Source organism: Dromiciops gliroides, chromosome 6 (assembly GCF_019393635.1).
Source record: "Dromiciops gliroides isolate mDroGli1 chromosome 6, mDroGli1.pri, whole genome shotgun sequence".
NCBI classification, from domain to species: Eukaryota; Metazoa; Chordata; class Mammalia; order Microbiotheria; family Microbiotheriidae; genus Dromiciops; species Dromiciops gliroides.
Genome location: NC_057866.1, coordinates 133,432,318 through 133,450,002, shown reverse-complemented (window position 1 = coordinate 133,450,002; position 17,685 = coordinate 133,432,318).

The following is a 17,685-nucleotide window of genomic DNA, read 5'->3' as shown; positions in this document are numbered from 1 at the left end:
GAGATTAGTGAATAATAAATAACAGCACTTTTTCTTTGTTAGCCTCTTATATCCATGCTTACTAAATCTCCTGCTAGGCAGCCAAAGAGAGTTTCTGGTTTTTTTGTGAAAGAGAAGCAAGATTTTACGGAGCCAACCTCACTGAAGCTTCAGAGGATCTCTTGCTGTGCCATCCAGACAATTAAATCACTCTGTTTTCTCCCTGAGCTACCTGAAACACAGGAGTGTCTGGAAAAAGGAATGGAATTTAACTTGTTCTCAGCTTCTTTTAAGCCATTTCAAGTGAAGTTTCAAATGACAAAATTTTAATGATTAGGGAAACACTATCCTCCTTTTAAATGGATCTTAGGCAATAATAGGCAGATCCTATATTGTTTTATCTGAACTAATCTAGAAGGAAACTAAAATTAAATAATTAAATTACTGAAATAAAATTGAATTAATGGGTACTGGAAAAAATAGATCTATCAGATTAAGGAATGTGGCTTTGTATTCATGTATGACTATAGAAGTAATTGTATGGCTTAAGAAGGCCTTATATGGCAAAACTTCACATATTACAAATTTTAGAGAGAGAAGGTGAGAGTGTCATATAAATACTTTGAATCCATTGAAAATTAGTTCCGAACCAAAGAAGACCATTCCATTTATTTGAACTGAGAACAACATGAAAATTAAAAGAATGCTGTATGAGACATTTAAGTAGCAATCACCAACTATTGTTTTTCTGTCAATAATTATGTGAAATGTGGCATAGGGAAAGCAATGAAGCCTTTAGCAAATTCCTTAAAATGTTCCTTTCTTATCTTGCCTTTTCTTCCTTCCTCTCTTCTATTCTTCCTTCTAGAGCATCTTGCTATATTTATACACTACATTATTTTGTAGAAATTTTTTAAAAATCTTCAGTGTCAATAATTTAAAAAAAAATCCAAATGATGGGTGTTACTAAATCTTATAAAATGGTTGGTCTCTGCCTGTTTTTTTAAAAATAATCACTTGAAAACAGAAAACTGGAATTTACTTGATCATATCCAAATACTTCTACTTTCACCTCTTCCATTTGTTTATCTTAAATTATCTCCTTACCCATCTTAATCTAGATTTTTTAAAAAATAAAGTTGGTTTTTTTTTAATTAAAAGGAAGAGAAGACTTTTTGTCTAAACATTCATAAAAAATAATTTGTTTGCTCAGATTTCTAAGTTACTTGTTTCCTACTAGGCTAATGATATAAAGAACTGAATTCTTCCACACTTCTTTCTATAATTTACATTATATTCTAAATATATATAATAATATACTAATAAAGTCAGGTTTGAATAAAGGTGGTTTCAAAGCAAACAGCAAAGAGACATCATGGTATAATAAATAGAGAACCAATTTTAAAGTCAGTAAGACCTAGGTTTAAATACTCCCTCTGATACTATTGGATTGGATAGTGACCCTGCTAATTTAACTTCTCAGTTCCCAAGGCAGTTCTCTAAGACCCTAAGCATCAGATCAAATGGTGATATGAATTGTTAGAAAACACTAGACATGGGGAGGTTCTTAACCAATGAAATAACATAGCTAGTAGAAAAAAGCAATAAAATGTATTTTACTTAAATTTTGCAATAAGTAAGATTTTAATCATCATGTGGTAGCACTATACAAGGGCTTTTTAAAGTATGAAGGAAAAAACCATATCCTTGTTTCCCTATCTACTTGGAAAGAAAAGCCATGTAAACAACTAAGGAGCAATATAATATATATCATGTATGATATAATTATATCAATATATAATGAAATTATTATATACAATAAAACATATGTTTATAATTGTACTCTTTCAATATATATGTTTGGTTGTTATCCTTTGTTCTCAAAGGGGACAAAAGCTCCATCAATATATTGGGGTCAAGGTAAAGTGCATCTGAAGGCTCTACCACAGGGTTGGACACAAATAATCCATATGAACATTTGGAGTGGGGATGTTTCTAAACTTGCAGATCTCATTATTTCATATATGTGTTTACATGTATATATATATATACACATATGTTTATAATTGTATAGATCTAAACATATACATATGTATATGCACATATACATACGTGTGTGTGTGTGTGTATCACAATATATAAAGAAGTGTTGTTTGTACCCCAAGCTTTAAGTACTATAGTATAATATATCCTTTTAAAGAATGATTCAGCAGTACTTAAAAAATAAAAGCAGAAAGTGGCTTGGGTGTTTCAAATGGAAGGATGGGATGAAAGACAAGAAGTATCATTGACAAAAATAGCAAAGGAAGTCATTTTAGGAGATAAATGATTAATATAGTTTTAACACTCAGTATCTTAGGTGTAGAAATAAAAGAAACCTAGAAGGGCCATGTAGTTCAGTCTCCTCATTCACGGATGAGGAAAAGGAGAACAAGAGTGGTTAAGTGATTTGACCAAATTCACACAGATTGTAATTACCAGCTAGGAGATTGCAACTCTGGTTCTTTCTTCATTGTGCCATCCTCTGGGCCTTGATGTGTTTGACCTGATGGCAGAATACCCAAGCAGAGGTGGTCTTAAGGTATGGAAGACTAGAGTTAGTTAAGATTATCAGTATGGAGTGTTTGTACTGTCCATGGGAAGGAATATAGGGAAGTCAGGAAAGAAATCAATGACAGAACATAGCAGATCACCTTGGAAATACAGCAGAATGGAATAAGCAAATTATAGCTTTACATTTGAGCAGATTTTAAGATACAAGTTATTTATGAAAATATATAAAACCAAGAGAGAAAAATCTTGTAACTGAGAACTTGAAAAAGAGAGACTTTATTTTTTCCATATTTTTCTAGGAAATAAGCAAAGGAATCTTTTTTTTTTAATTTTTAATTTTTATTTTTACTACTCCCTATGTTATAGCTCTTCCTAAATGTTAATATTTATCCTCTCACTCTGTGGTGTTTAAAATAGAAATAGCATAGCTTTAAAAACCAGTCCCCTATGGTAGATAAGCATTATAGAAAACAAGCAGTTCCTTTCTCCTTCATACAAATGTATTTTCAGTGTTGTCTGTTATTTAATTCAAAGAAATTGTTATCATTATAGAAAAACAAACCACAGAAAGGGAAGTTGAATCTATAGTGGCATCTGGAATTATCTCTTCGGTATTTCCTAAACACTTTGTAATATACAATCCTAAATAGTGTTGCTGGATTTTCTCTCAGGTAACAAATACTAAAAGAGAGAAAAATTGCCAGTCCACCGAGCTTGGTGTCTCCATTACTGTTTTGGTTTCATTTGTTCTTAATATAATGTGTTCTGATGCAATAGGGAATGTTATGCATCAAACTAACTTTTAAAAAATCCATTTCCTCATAGTATGCCCCTCTTTATTTTTCAGAATGTTACCTTACTCCCTTTTTACTTTGTCATTAGAGCCCACTGTGCATAATGTTCTACTGAGGATTCCATAACACTGGGTGGTGCTATATACCAACAGAAAAAAATTTATTTAGTCTATCTATTGAGTGGGCTTTAATAGTTTATGAGCCTTAGCTCAATCTTGATATCAAGTGTCACTGGCCATTCTTTTCTGGTCCTTCTAGTTCTGTGTTCACTGAAATAACCTGGCTCTAAGTGGACTAATTAGCAAAAAAAAAAAATGTCAATCACATCATTCAATTCAGATAACATTCTGTTCATAAAATAATAATTTATTGTGATGAATAAAATGCATGTCTGACAATGGGGAATTTCTAGTCTTCTTACTGACAACTGAAAACTTATTGAAGAAATATGAATGACAGTGACTAAGAATATTAAGCAGACATATTGAAATGAGCATAGTTTCCAATGCTATTCCAATACCATTTTTATATTATTTGGTTTTAAAGCAGTGACTTAATTTAACAGACCCAATATTCAAATACAAATTTATTCAGATTAGAATTCTACATATACAGGGCCATTCTACAGCTGGCCTCTATTCCACTTCCAATATGCCTGATGCCATGGACGTCTCAATCCCCTGCATCTGATTTAAGCCTGACTCAGTTTCCTCCAATATGTTCGATGGCGTGGACATATATCCCATCCACCTAATTGAAGCCTGACATACTGCATGGGCTGTATATATTGCTCAGTTTGGAATGCTTATCTCCCATCATTTCTCTTTTCTTTTATGGTAACCCCCATAATTATCTTAGGTGTCATGATAAATACAGTGTTGGATTTGGCCTTGAGATCTGCTACCAATTATATTAGATTCTTTAATTTCTCATAATGGCATGAGGATAATTAGGCAGATGATGCAAAAAGTTATGAAACAAAGATAAAAATTATTTTCTAAATTAATATCACAATTGTCTTTTCAATTTATTCCCCAAAGGGGGGAATGTAGTAATATTAAGTTTTAGAGAATGTTTCAATTTTTGTTTTTATTTTATGTTTCATATATAGCAACTAAGATTCTGAATTTCCTTAGACATGTTTTTGAGAACTCTCAAAGTCTGACTTGATTATTAGCAAAGCTATTTAAAGTTGTGTTGAACTTAATTTTGTAGGAAATTTTCCTGCCTGATTACCAGCATCCATACATCTGAAACATCTGAAAAGACTTCTGTTCCATGACTACCCAGAGGACATCCCAAGAATCATCTGGGAAAAGACTTCCAAAGACTTAAATGGACATTTTCTTGTTTTCCTTTTCCACATTGTATACCCTGTTTATAATGTCCACTTACTAAAGGGGAATGCCCCCTTTAGGTTTTATGTTTGTAATATCCACCTGTTGATAGGGGAGTGCCCCCTTTAGCTTTTATCAATGAGTCACTCAATTTCTTTTTCTCTCTTTTCATTCCTTTTACTTAGTTAGCCATAAGCATCTATAATGTTATTGCTTTATGTGAAGAAATGATGTTTCTTTGCTTGAAGCACAGGGGGGACTGTGAGAATGACACGCCTGCTGGAGAGATACTATAGGGAAGCTCCACCATGAAGAGAAAGCATGTAATTTAGAGACCATGTGACTTTAGCGTCTGGAAGTTGCATCTATAGAATTGCCTGTAGTCATGTCAATCAAAGCTACCAGCCAATTAGCTTGGAGCTGTGTGTGTGGACAGCCCTGCTTCCTGTTTCACAGACAGCTCCAAGCTATAAGAAATCTGTTCTCAATCTCTCTCTTCACTAACATATACTTTAATAAATCTTTAAAAGCCTAAACTCTTGCTGAATTTATCAGTGATTTTAGCCAGCTTCGTCCCAAGACTGGGGGTGCAGATTAACACCCACAATAAAGTTTTTAAACAACACAGTACTAATCTCCCAGTCTGGTGGTTATCAGAGTCAGTACATACAAAATGAATAAAATGTAATACTTATCTTCAACCTTGATTGTATATGTGTTATGTCTGGTAGAAATCAGAGGAATAAGCAATGACTTTGATTTTTTACTATAATCTAATTGATTTTATGAAATATAAGAAGCACTTAAAACAATAGAAATACCTCACAAAAGGCCTAGGAGAATGTCTTGCACTCAGTGTATATTTAATATTTACCTGTTGAAACTGATCACACATCCACACACAATGAGGAAGTATAAGCTTAACAAATATACAATTATTCTTCTAGAAGTATAACTAGTTACATATAATTTCAGGGCATACATAGCATGTCTTCTGCCATCTGGCAATATGACCATCCAAACTGTTTCTGGTGAAACCTAGCTGAACTTAATACTTCAGTTCAACTACATAAAGGGAAGAAAAAGAGGGAATAATCTTCTCTAGGAACATTTAATGAATGAGTATTTATTCATAAGATTATGGAACACACAAAAAAAGAAAAGGAACTAAAAGATGATCTGATCTAATCAACTTCATTTTACAGATGAGGAAACTGAGGGCAAGGAGGGGGTGTAAATGATGGCCAATTTTAGAGTGATAGTAAGGAACAGAGCCAGGATTCAAACAAAATTCCTCTAATTCCAAATCCAGGGATATTTTTACTAACTTTACTATATAGAGTATACTTACCTCTTTTACATGATGTATATTAAATGACTAACATCCAAAACAGTTCACATCATCAAAAATAGCATTGAAAATTGCCAATAAGTGGAGTTGCAAAGTGGTCCAACCATTCTGGAGAATAATTTGAAACTATACCCAAAGAGCTAAAAAACTGTGCACACTCTTTTCACCCAGAACTGGGTTTGTATCCCAAAGAGATCAAAGAAAGTATAAAAGTACTTATTTGTACAAAAATTTTTATAGCAGCTCTTTTTGTGTTTCAAAGAATTGGAAGTTGAGGGGATGCCTACCAACTGGGAAATAGCAGAACAAGTTGTGGTTCATGATTGCTATGGATATTATTGAGCTATAAGAAATGATGAGCAGGATGGTTTTCTACTTTTTGGGGGGGGCGGGGCAATAAGGGTTAAGTGAGTTGCCCAAGGTCACACAGCTAGTGTCAAGGGTCTGAAGCTGGATTGGAACTCAGATCCTCCTGAATCCAGGGCTGGTGCTTTATCCACTGGACCACCTATGTGCCCCCTGAGCAGGATGGTTTTCAAAAGAACCTGGAATGTTTTATGTGAACTGATACAAAGTGAAGTGAGCAGAACCAGAATAACATTGTACACAATAACAGCAATCATGTTATAATGGTCAACTATAAAAACCTTAGCTATTCTGATGAAGGCAATGATTCAAGAAAATCCCAAAGGACCTATGATAAAAATGCTATCTGTCTCTAAATAGAGAATTGATGAACATTGAGTATAGATTGAAGCATAATTTGTCTACTTTCTTTCTTTTTCTCATTCTGGGTGTGTGTTCCGTCTTTTGCAACATGACTAATACAGAAATATGTTTTGCATATCTTCACATGTACAATTAATATCATATTGCTTGCCTTCTTAATGGGTGAAAGAGGGATGAGAAAATTTGAATTTTTAAATCAATATTAATTTTAAAAAACATAATTGGGAAATATTTAACAAAACAAATAAAAATATACTTAAAAAGAAAGTTGTATAAGGGCCAAATTTAGTAATGGAAGAGTTAATTGGGTGGCTCACTTAATATTAGGCTAAGAAAGTGTAGAAATTTGTTTTGATTTGGGGACCCTACCTTTGGGCTGAGGTTAGAAACCCTTAGGCTCTCAGGTTTTTCTTCTCTGTGTGGGAGGGGCTGGTGCCCCTCCCCCTCCACTTCTGCTGAGTCAAAAAAGACCCATGGGCTGTACAAGAAAGAGCCCAAACTCCCTCCACCCTGAGTGGATCTATCCCGGAGATCCCGGGCTCATCCAGGCCGGCCTCTGGCGTAGCCTGTGTAGAGGTACCTGGGTACACAGCAGGGGGCATGGGCCCCTGGAGTCCTGGGTGTGGTACGCATGGGACACTCAAGCGTCCCCACCCCAGCTGCAGCCCTAGTGTGGCTGGCGGATTAGCTTGGTGTGTGTGTGTGGGGGGGGGGCGCAGAGAGCCTGAGATTTGAGGGTTTAGAAGGAAGATATATATATATATATACAGGGGAGTTAGACAGAAATGGGGTCGCCAGAAGACTAAAGGAGGTGGTGGAGATCACAGAAGTGGTCAGCATAGGGTACAGGTTGGAGAAAGTAAAGATTAAGAGAACAGAAAGGCTGGGGAACTAAGAGATGGGGGAAGGAGAAAAAGCTAAGAGCAAGAAGGGATGGGGGCTGATACAGAGCAGGGGAGCTTTTCAGTGAGGGGAACACTAGATGGAGGTATGTTGGTACGCAGGAGGAGGCTAAAAATGTTCCAGGCGCAGAAGGTGGAAAGAGACGTGCTGGAATGCAGTCAGGTTGTACATTTTATTTCCCTGTATTCTTAATTTTAAATTGTATCTAATAAATAAACCCTCTGTTGTTAAAATGGAAGAGGCTTCTTAATCTTTTGCTTATCAATTTTGGGAGTGGGGCAGTGTGGTGGAACTTTATAAACAGCCCTTATTAAATTAATAGCGGTCAGATCACCAGTCAACAGTCCCAGATTAAGTACCCCAGTCAGATTAGTCCTCCCTAGTAAGTCAAAATATTTCTACATTTGAATGGAGACCCAGATTAGGATTTATGGCCCAATTATAATTTTTCTAAACTTATAATTTTTCATATAATCATGATTTTTCAAATAAGGCCAGTTCTATAATTTTCCAGAATAGTTAATAATTAATTGTTTTTGGTTTTGTTTTTGTTTTTACAAAAGGAAACAGCCTCTTTCAAAAACAAAACAGGTTTATTAATGGGAACAAGTTTAAAACACTATCTGAATCACACAAGTGAGATTAATGGAACTAGAAAAAATGTAAAAACAATGTATAAATCTCTGGGGTTAAAGGCCCCAGGCACCCAAACCTGCCTCCAGTCCAGCTAGCTCCAAAGAGATAGCTTTGCCTAAGAAAACAAAAACTCACCACACTCGAAATCTGCAACTTTAAGGAGAATCAACTGTGTAGTCTCTTCTGTTTTTTGTCCAAAGGTTAAACACCCACAGCTCCTCTAAAATGTCTGACTTCCTTCCTTCCCTGTTTCCCCAGAACCCTCTAACTGCCTTCTCCTCTCTAACTGAATCCTTAACTGCATCCAGCTGTAACTCCCACAGGAAGGGGAGGGGCAGTTCTTAATCATGCTGAGACTCCAATTGGCTCAGCACACCCATATGAGCTATCACCATTATAATCTAACCAGACCCACGTGGGCTTGGGGAAGTTGTTAGAGGGATGCTTAGTTACTTAGTTTTAATAAATGTTCCCTGTGGTCAGAGTTCCTCTTGTTTGTTCAATTATCTCTCAAAGTATATACCCAAGCTTACATTTTTTCAGTCTGACCATAATGATGCAAAGATAGGGTTATGAAAACCCCAAATCACAATTAATTCCTTACAGTTATCAAAACCTACTTACCATGGTCAATAATAATTTATACTGGGCAAGCAGAAAAGTATACCTTTTCATATTATTACCATATTTCCATAGAAGTAGACAATGTAGAAGAGTTTTTGTATAGCCTAGTAAATGTTCTCTGTAACTATAAAACTGGATTAATTTAGTGTATCTATCAGGTAATTTTGTTTGTTCTTGAAAAGACATGATGACTTTTTGAGATCTCTACCAGCTACAATGCAATAGCAGCTCAAATTTATATAGATCTTTTTACAAAGTTTATAATTTATTTTGTTTGAAACAACGCAGTGAAAGAGGTAGTGCAAATATTATTGTACCCATTTAACAAATGAGGAAAGAGAGTGAAAAGTGTTAAGTGACTTGCCCATGGTCACATAACTAGTAAATGTTGGAGGTAGTAGTTGTTACAGTCTACAACACTGGCTCTCAGCTCTATGAGTTTATGATCATCTTTCTTGACAGAAGGTCTCCTTTTTTTTAAGATTTCATGTTTACCAGCATTTCAGATAATTAAATCAGGTCTTTGACAACTCACAGCTAAAATATTTAGTTTCTGAAATTTTTTCCAGTAAATATTTTTAATCTTTAATTCATTTCTCTTTACTTCCAATTTCTATAGTAACTTGATTTCTAAATTCTATGTATTTCATGGATTTTATTTAGTAGCAATAAAATGATTCACCACCTAATTCTACTCGAGCAAATTAGTTTTTCACTTAATATAGTAATTCAGATTCTCAAATGGTCAAATAGATATATGACTTAATCAATGTGTTTCCTCCTGTGATTCAGATAGAAATCCATCTATACCTCCCTATCCTATATGACTTTTTTCCATATTTTACCATAACTTGTTCACGAGGGTATCCATCCAATATACTTGGGGCTTTCTTTGCCTTAACACCATGAGAATGCCAATATAGCACTTGGACTGCCCACCAATTAGCCCTGGGTTTCACTACATTGAAAACCCATCTTTTTTTGGGGGGTGGGGGTGGGGGGGCAGGGCAATGAGTTAAGTGACTTGCCCAGGTTCACACAGCTAGTGTCAAGTGTCTGAGGCCGGATTTGAACTCAGGTCCTCCTGAATCCAGGGCTGGAGCTTTATCCACTGCACCACCTAGCTGCCCCCCACCTTCTTTTTAATTCTTACATTTATTTATTTACAACAAAGGAATATGTATATGTTTAAAAACACATAATTAATGCCATTATGTTAGGAAGTCTATTAAAATAACATTTTAAATGATACATGCCACCAGATTTTTCAAAATTGTCATGCTCTGAACTAACTTCCAAACATTTATGTGAGAAAATGTTATATGAGGTAACTACTTTATAAAACCTTAAAAACTAAATATTATATACATTAAAACAATAAATGGTTAAGCTGCTAGCCAAAATTTCACTGTATGTCATATTAAAGCAATGTAATGAACTTTATGATAAAATGTATTAATTAAACAATGAAATCTTTTGAGCCACTGTTTGGCTATTTATCAACTGTAAAATTTATTCATAAACATAGTGGACTATAATCCTGTCAGAAGACATATAATACTGATTCATAATTCAAATGTTCCTTCAGCTCTGTTCAGTTTTGTTTATAATCTGAAACATAAAACTGTATTTTTTTATCATAAAGGTAGCCATCAGTTTACTCTATGAGTCATAAAACATCTATGAGCCATGATTAAGTAAAGTCATAGTCTGCACTAGTTTAGACCCACCTTCCTCATATAAAGTAGTACTAATTAGTTTCAGTTCATTGATAGTACCTTCTATGCCTTCTACTTTAATCTCAAAGAGTTTGAATTTGAAGACACTTTACAGATTGCATAACCCAAACTTCATACTTTACAGATAAGGGAACTGAGGCAGAGATGTTTTTAGCTAGTTTATTTTTGTTTTTTTTTGTTGTTGTTTTGAGTTTTTTTTTGTTTTTTGTTTTGTTTTTGCAGGGCAATGAGGGTTAAGTGACTTGCCCAGGGTCACACAGCTAGTGTCAAGTGTCTGAGGCTGGATTTGAACTCAGGTCTTCCTGAATCCAGGGCCGGTGCTTTATCCACCGCACCACCTAGCTGCCCCTTTAGCTAGTTTATTAGCAAAGCTGGAACTGAAGGCCAAATCTTCAGACTCCTGTGTCATTATTCCTATTCAGAATGAAATTATCATAGATTTATAAATGGAAAGGATTGTAAAGGACATCTAATCTAACCAACCCCCTCAATTCCACAGTTCATCTCTGCATCCTCTTTTACAGCACTGTTTGAGGGTATGAGAAGTCCATGCTTCTTCTTCTCTAAATTCTTATATTTATGTTACATGCAATTTAGCATTTAATCACAGACTATCTTGGTTTCTTCTTAATTTTTTCAACTATCTATGTTTCACTCATTCCTATTCAATTTCAAGTTCATTGAGACATGCTTTTCTCTTTCTCCCATGTCCCACACAGCACATATCACAAGGCCAGGAATGTGAGCATGGAATATCTAGTCTAACTCCCTCATTTTAAAAATGAAGAAATTGAGGCTCAGAGAAGTAAATAGAGAGATTTGCCCAAGATTTTTTAAAATAACCTTGAAAATAACAAAAGAAAGAGCAGCTAAGTGGTGCAGTGGATAGAGCACCTTCCCTGGATTCAGGAAGACCTGAGTTCAAATTTGGCCTCAGACACTTGACAATTACTAGTTGTGTGACCCTAGGCAAGTCACTTAATCCTGTTTGCCCCACAAAAAAATAAACCAACCAACCTACCTACAAACCAACAAATAAATAAATAAACAAACAAAGGAGACAGGAGGAGAGATAGGTTGATGAATGAATGAATGAATAAATAAATAAATGAATACATGAATAATAACAAAAGAATACTTTTACATAAAACTGCCCCCTTCATTTAAGGAATCCCCCGTTAAAAAGTGTTATTAATAAATGTAACCAAATAATAACAAATTGCTCATGTATGACATTTATTTATGGGCAGTACATTACAAGAAGTCTTTTATAATAAATGGATTTCCATAACATAAAAGAGAGTACTGTGTCTATGCACTTAAAGGGACCTAGGATTTCACTGCTGCAAGGAACTCCCAGGGAAGAAACTCCTTTTACCAATACAGATTGATGCCTTAATTGCAACTTTTAGTCTTAAGGAATTGCCTAGACCCAGATGCATCAAAGGCAGAACTTAAGCCCAGGTTTTCTTAGGCTCCAGGAAGCCTCTCTTCCCATTATTCCATAATGTTTCTTATGCGTATAAAGCAACAACTAAAAAAAACCCCTTTTATTGATAATAGAATATTCAAATACCACCACTAATAATCCTATCATATTTATATAGTGATTTATACTTCTCAGAGTATTTGCATATTGTCATTTTATATTTATGTTTAATTTTCAAATGTTATTTGCATAGTATAAATATTTATATTTTATAATTCTTATCTAACTGTCAATCAAAGGAAAATTTTACATACATTAAACACTGCTTATCATTTTCTTGTAAACATGATAAACTCAAATTTTGATTGTTTTCCCATTTCTTACAGTAGTAAAATAAATTCAGTTTGCTGTTTCACAAAGATGCTGTTATCTTATATAAATATATGATGAGTTCAGAGGTTCATATTTGAATGAATGATGTTAGGTTTCTTAGGTCAGCTATTCAAACAAGCATACATGGTTATTTCCACAATAAAGGAGATGAATGGTTTTGAGGAAACAATAATGCTATTAAATAATACAAAAACAGCATAAGCTTGAGGTACTTTTTATTCTGCCAACTTGATGCAAAATAGAAGCTTTTTAGGTTTTATAATAGGCACAAATGTTTTATAGACTTTAATGATATTTGGTACACAGATAGAGGTTATAGATGTGCCATTTGAAAGTAAAACATCTCAGGCTACTAAGTTATTGCAAAGTTGTCATGTACCTGCAAAATGTAAATATTGTGAAAACCACTCCCCTTCTACCCAGTGCTTCATTTTACAAGCATATATAGAGTTTATATAACTATTCTTCACATTAGTCATGATGAATAGGGAAGGTTTTTGCTCTCTTTTCCTTTTAATTCTACACACACACACACCCCCCACAGACTTGATTTTTTTTTTTAAAGCCTTGCATGCCAGGTACAAAGACAAAAGGGAAACTGTTTTTGCCTTTAAGGAACTCACAATATGTTCAGTGGAGAAAACATTACATGTATTTGCAAATATATATGTAGGAAATTATTAATAATGGGTTTTGGAGGGGGCCAGGGACCCCACCCTCAATCAGAAACTCTGGTTGGTTTCTCAGAGCCAGCCCCAAAGATACATTAGAGATCAGATTAACTCAATAGACAATAGAAACCACATCTACCTGAAACCCTTTGCCCTCAAAGAAAAGCTCTGATGATGAGATCAGCATGGTACAGCTCATTTTAATATGGACCACCCTCAGGTCCCATCAACCAATGGATTTGAATGATGCTAGCCAATTAACCTTCAACAGTGCATAGGGGCTGCCTCTCCTCTAGTCCCCCAACAGGCTTATACTCAGTTGGCTTGGACACTGAAGGAGGCAGCCATTCATACCCCACTCTCTCCCTCTCTCTCTAGTTTTAAGTAATGTAGGACCTCTGAACTCTTGAGCCATGTGTTCTCTCTCTCTCTCTTAGCCTCTCCCAGATACTAACTTACCCCAGGGCTGGTTCTTCCCAGCCCCCCTTCCTGGGATTTTATGCTGGGTTTACACCCAGTAAAATTAATAATAAATGCTTGCTGCCAAAACTGTTGCAGCAGCCTCTAATTTATAAGTAGCAATATATTAAAACCCCCAGCTAAGTTCCCAAATAACTTAGAACAGAGATAGAATCCCCCCATATTTCATATGGCACACATACACACATATATGTATGTGTGTGTGTATATATATATATATATATATAGTGTGTATACATAGGCATGTATATACACATTAGAATGGTTGGAATGCTTGTATCCACTGATCTGTGATCTATTCAATTGCCCCATAATATAACATCCTATATGCATTACAGATGGTGTCTACCAACAGTGTATGACTTAAGTGCCTCCACCATTTTCTGAATTTGGCTTGCTTACTTGATCTCACACTATAGGGGTATATTCATAGAGCTAGCCCATCATCTTATCATTACATTTAAACTCTCTTAGAATCTTAGAGGTAACCTTATTGATGGAAAATACACCTACTCTTACTCTTCACAGTAGCTCTTGAGTACCCAGCCAATGTGATTTCTAGCTTCATGCAAAGTCACACATGTCTCTTTTATTCCTTAATAAAACAAAATAAGGAGCATAGAACCTAAAGTATTAAAGCAAATAAATGAATGATAAAATATGCCACAGTATAAATATAAATGTAGGCCACTCTTCTAAAAATACACTTAATATAACTATGGTGAAGAGTGGAGCCACACTTAGAGAAACCTGAAAGGGAAAAACATGACGATGAATCAATCATATGCTTCTGAAAACACTGATCTAGACTGCAGATGTTGAATGTTACTGGTCCATTCAAGAATCTCTCCACTACAGGAATTGATCCTTGCCCCTTTTCAAGTGGGGAAATTTCATCTTTACTGAAATATAACCTTTAAAAATCTTTCAATTAACTATCTCCCTTAAAAGAGTGTTTAGAAAATGTTAGCTCTTAATGTGAATAGCAGTTCTCTTTAAGCTTGACAACTGCCAAGCACATCAAACTTGCTATCAGCTACACAGAGCAGCACAGTCAGTTACTCATACATCCAGATGTTCTCCTGTCTGATCAGAATGGAGATCAAAACAACACAGCTCCCCATTTGGACATCAAAGCAACAGTCAAGGCAGTCAGCTTTTCCTCCTCTAGCCAGAGGCGGCAGCAGAGAACAATAAAATCTTAAATCAAGCTTCATTTTTCTCCAATTTTAAGTGGCTGGTGCCGAAAGGTAATAGCTATTATGTCACTGACACTCAACCAATGAAATCAATTTTCTCTCTTACCAGTTGGTTATCCTTTAGCACAAGCCTCTCAGCTAAATGCTCCCAACTGTCAGAGTTCTAACTCAGAAGCTTTTCAGCTTCAGTGCTGTATCTTCAGTTCTTCTCAGCATCTCCTGTGGCCATTTTGCATAATGCCTCTTCTCCTTTTTCCTCACTACATTCCATTGTTTCAATAAAAGCATCCTAACTCTGTATGAGTCATATTTTGTTTAAAAGTCACATCTCTTCAAATTTCTCCTATCAAATAAGTTCTTTTTTAAAGCATACTCCTGTGGATATTATTTCTCTCTCTCTCTCTTTTTTTATTTACCACCTTTGGTCATAAAACATGTCTATGCAATCTAACTAAAGAACCCATCTCCGAAGCCACCAACAAAGCAGTCTGTCTGTGTGATATCCTTGAACTTGTTTCTTCATGATTGTGTTTCTCTTTTTTAATAACCAATAGATTTTCCTCAGCCTCTTTACTATTATGTTGATTTATTTCTCAAATTGGCTAAAGATTTAATAGTTTAATTAGTCTTTTGAAAAATAAGCTTTTGGGGGGTTTTTTGTTTGTTTTGTTTTGGTTTGGTTTGGTTTTGGTTTGGTTTTCTCCCATTAAGTTTTATTTTCCCAAATTACTTATAAATACAAATTTTGACATGAAAAATTTTTTTTAAAACTTTGTGTTCCAAATTCTCTTCCTCCCTCCCCCAAGAAGTCAAGCAATTAAATATAAGCTATACATGAGCAGTAATGCAAAACATTTCCTCATTATCCAGGTTGTGAAAGAAAACAGACAAAAACAAAACTTCAGATAAAGGAACTAACAAAAAAGATTATGTTTCAATTGGTATTCAGACACCATCAGTTCTCTCTCTGTAGATGGATGACATTTTTCATAGGACCTTCAGAATTGTCTTGGATCATTGCATTTCTGAAAATAAACAAGTCAGTCACAGCAGATCATTTTACAGTATTGCTGTTATTTGTATACAGTACATTTCACATTGCATCAGCTAATGTAGGTCTTTCCAGGTTTTTGGAATAGCATCTTGCTAATCATTTTTTTTTTTATAGTAAGCTACATTTATATAGTAGTTTTCTTTTCTTTTTTTCTTTCTTTTTTTGGTGAGGCAATTGGGGTTAAGTGACTTGCCCAGGGTCACACAGCTAGTAAGTGTCAAGTGTTTGAAGCCAGATTTGAACTCAGGTCCTCCTGAATCCAGACCGGTGCTCTATCTACTGCACTACCTAGCTGCCCCTATATAGTATTTTCTTTTTAATTTTAATTTTAATTTTTTAATTTTGGTGGGGTTTGTTGGTTGGGCAATGAGGGTTAAGTAACTTGCCCAAGGTCATACAGCTAGTAAGTGTCAAATGTCTGAGCCCGGATTTGAACTCAGGTCCTCCTGAATCCAGGGCCAGTGCTCTATCCACTGCGCCACCTAGCTGCCCCCTATATAGTAATTTAAAGAGAGATTTCCTTATAATAAATCCATGAGGTTGATTCTATCGACAACATTAATAAATGACATTTATATAGTACCTTATACCTGACAAAGATTTTTATTTACAATAGCCCGGCAAAGTAAGTACCATATGTTTTATCATCCTCAAACATTCTTATCATCATCAATCTATCTTCATTGCCATCAATCAATCCCCATCTTCATCCCATCATCAATCTATCCATCCATCCATCAATCAATCATCATCTTATATTACTCTTGTCTCTGCTTCAATTTTTTTCAGTTTCTATTGTTAACTGTTTCCCTCCATCCTATTCCCTTCTTTATGATATTTACTCTATTTTCTTCTTTCACCCTATCCCTCTTCAAAAGTGATTTGCTTCTGACTGTCCCCTCTGTCAATTTGCCCTCTTCTTTCACCCCTTCCTCCTTATCTCCTTCCTGTTCTACTTTCCTACAGGATTAGATAGATTACTCCACCCAACTGAGTGTGTATGTTATTCCCTCCCTGATCCAACTCTGATGAGATTAAGGTCTTTGGGTCAATTCTGATAAGTGTAAGGCCCATTCACTGACGTACTCCTCCCCCATCTCTTTCCCCACTCTATAAACCCTTTCCTGTTTCTTTCATGTGGGATTTCACCCCATTCTACCTCTCCCCTTCCCCCTCCCCTAGTACAGTCCTATCACCCCTCAATTTTACCCTAAAGTTGTCATAATGGGGAAGCTAGATGACACAGTGGACAAAGCACCCACTCTGGACCCAAGAGAACCCAAGACCAAATCTGACCTCAGATGCAAGAAACTCATTCACTGACAACCCAACTCCATGTCACCCAACTACAATCACTGCACATGCAAAAATGATAAACAAAAAATAAATGCTTTACAGATATCATCCCTTTACAATCAATCCCCACCTGTGCCCTCTGTCTCAATTTCTTTCTTTCTTTCTTTCTTTCTTTCTTTCTTTCTTTCTTTCTTTCTTTCTTTCTTTCTTTCTTTCTTTCTTTCTTTCTTTCTTTCTTTCTTTCTTTCTTTCTTTCTTTCTTTCTTTCTTTCTTTCGCCGGGAAATTGGGGTTAAGTGACTTGCCCAGGGTTACACGGCTAGTAAGTGTTAAGTGTCTGAAGCCAGATTTCTACTCAGGTCCTCCTGAATCGAGTGCAGGTGCTTTATCCACAGCATCACCTAGCTGCCCTCTGTCTCAATTTATTTCTCTCATCTGCCCTAATACTGAAAAATTTATTATGAGTTAGACATATCATCTTCCCATGTCGGAATGTAAACAGTTTAACCTTTTAGCATA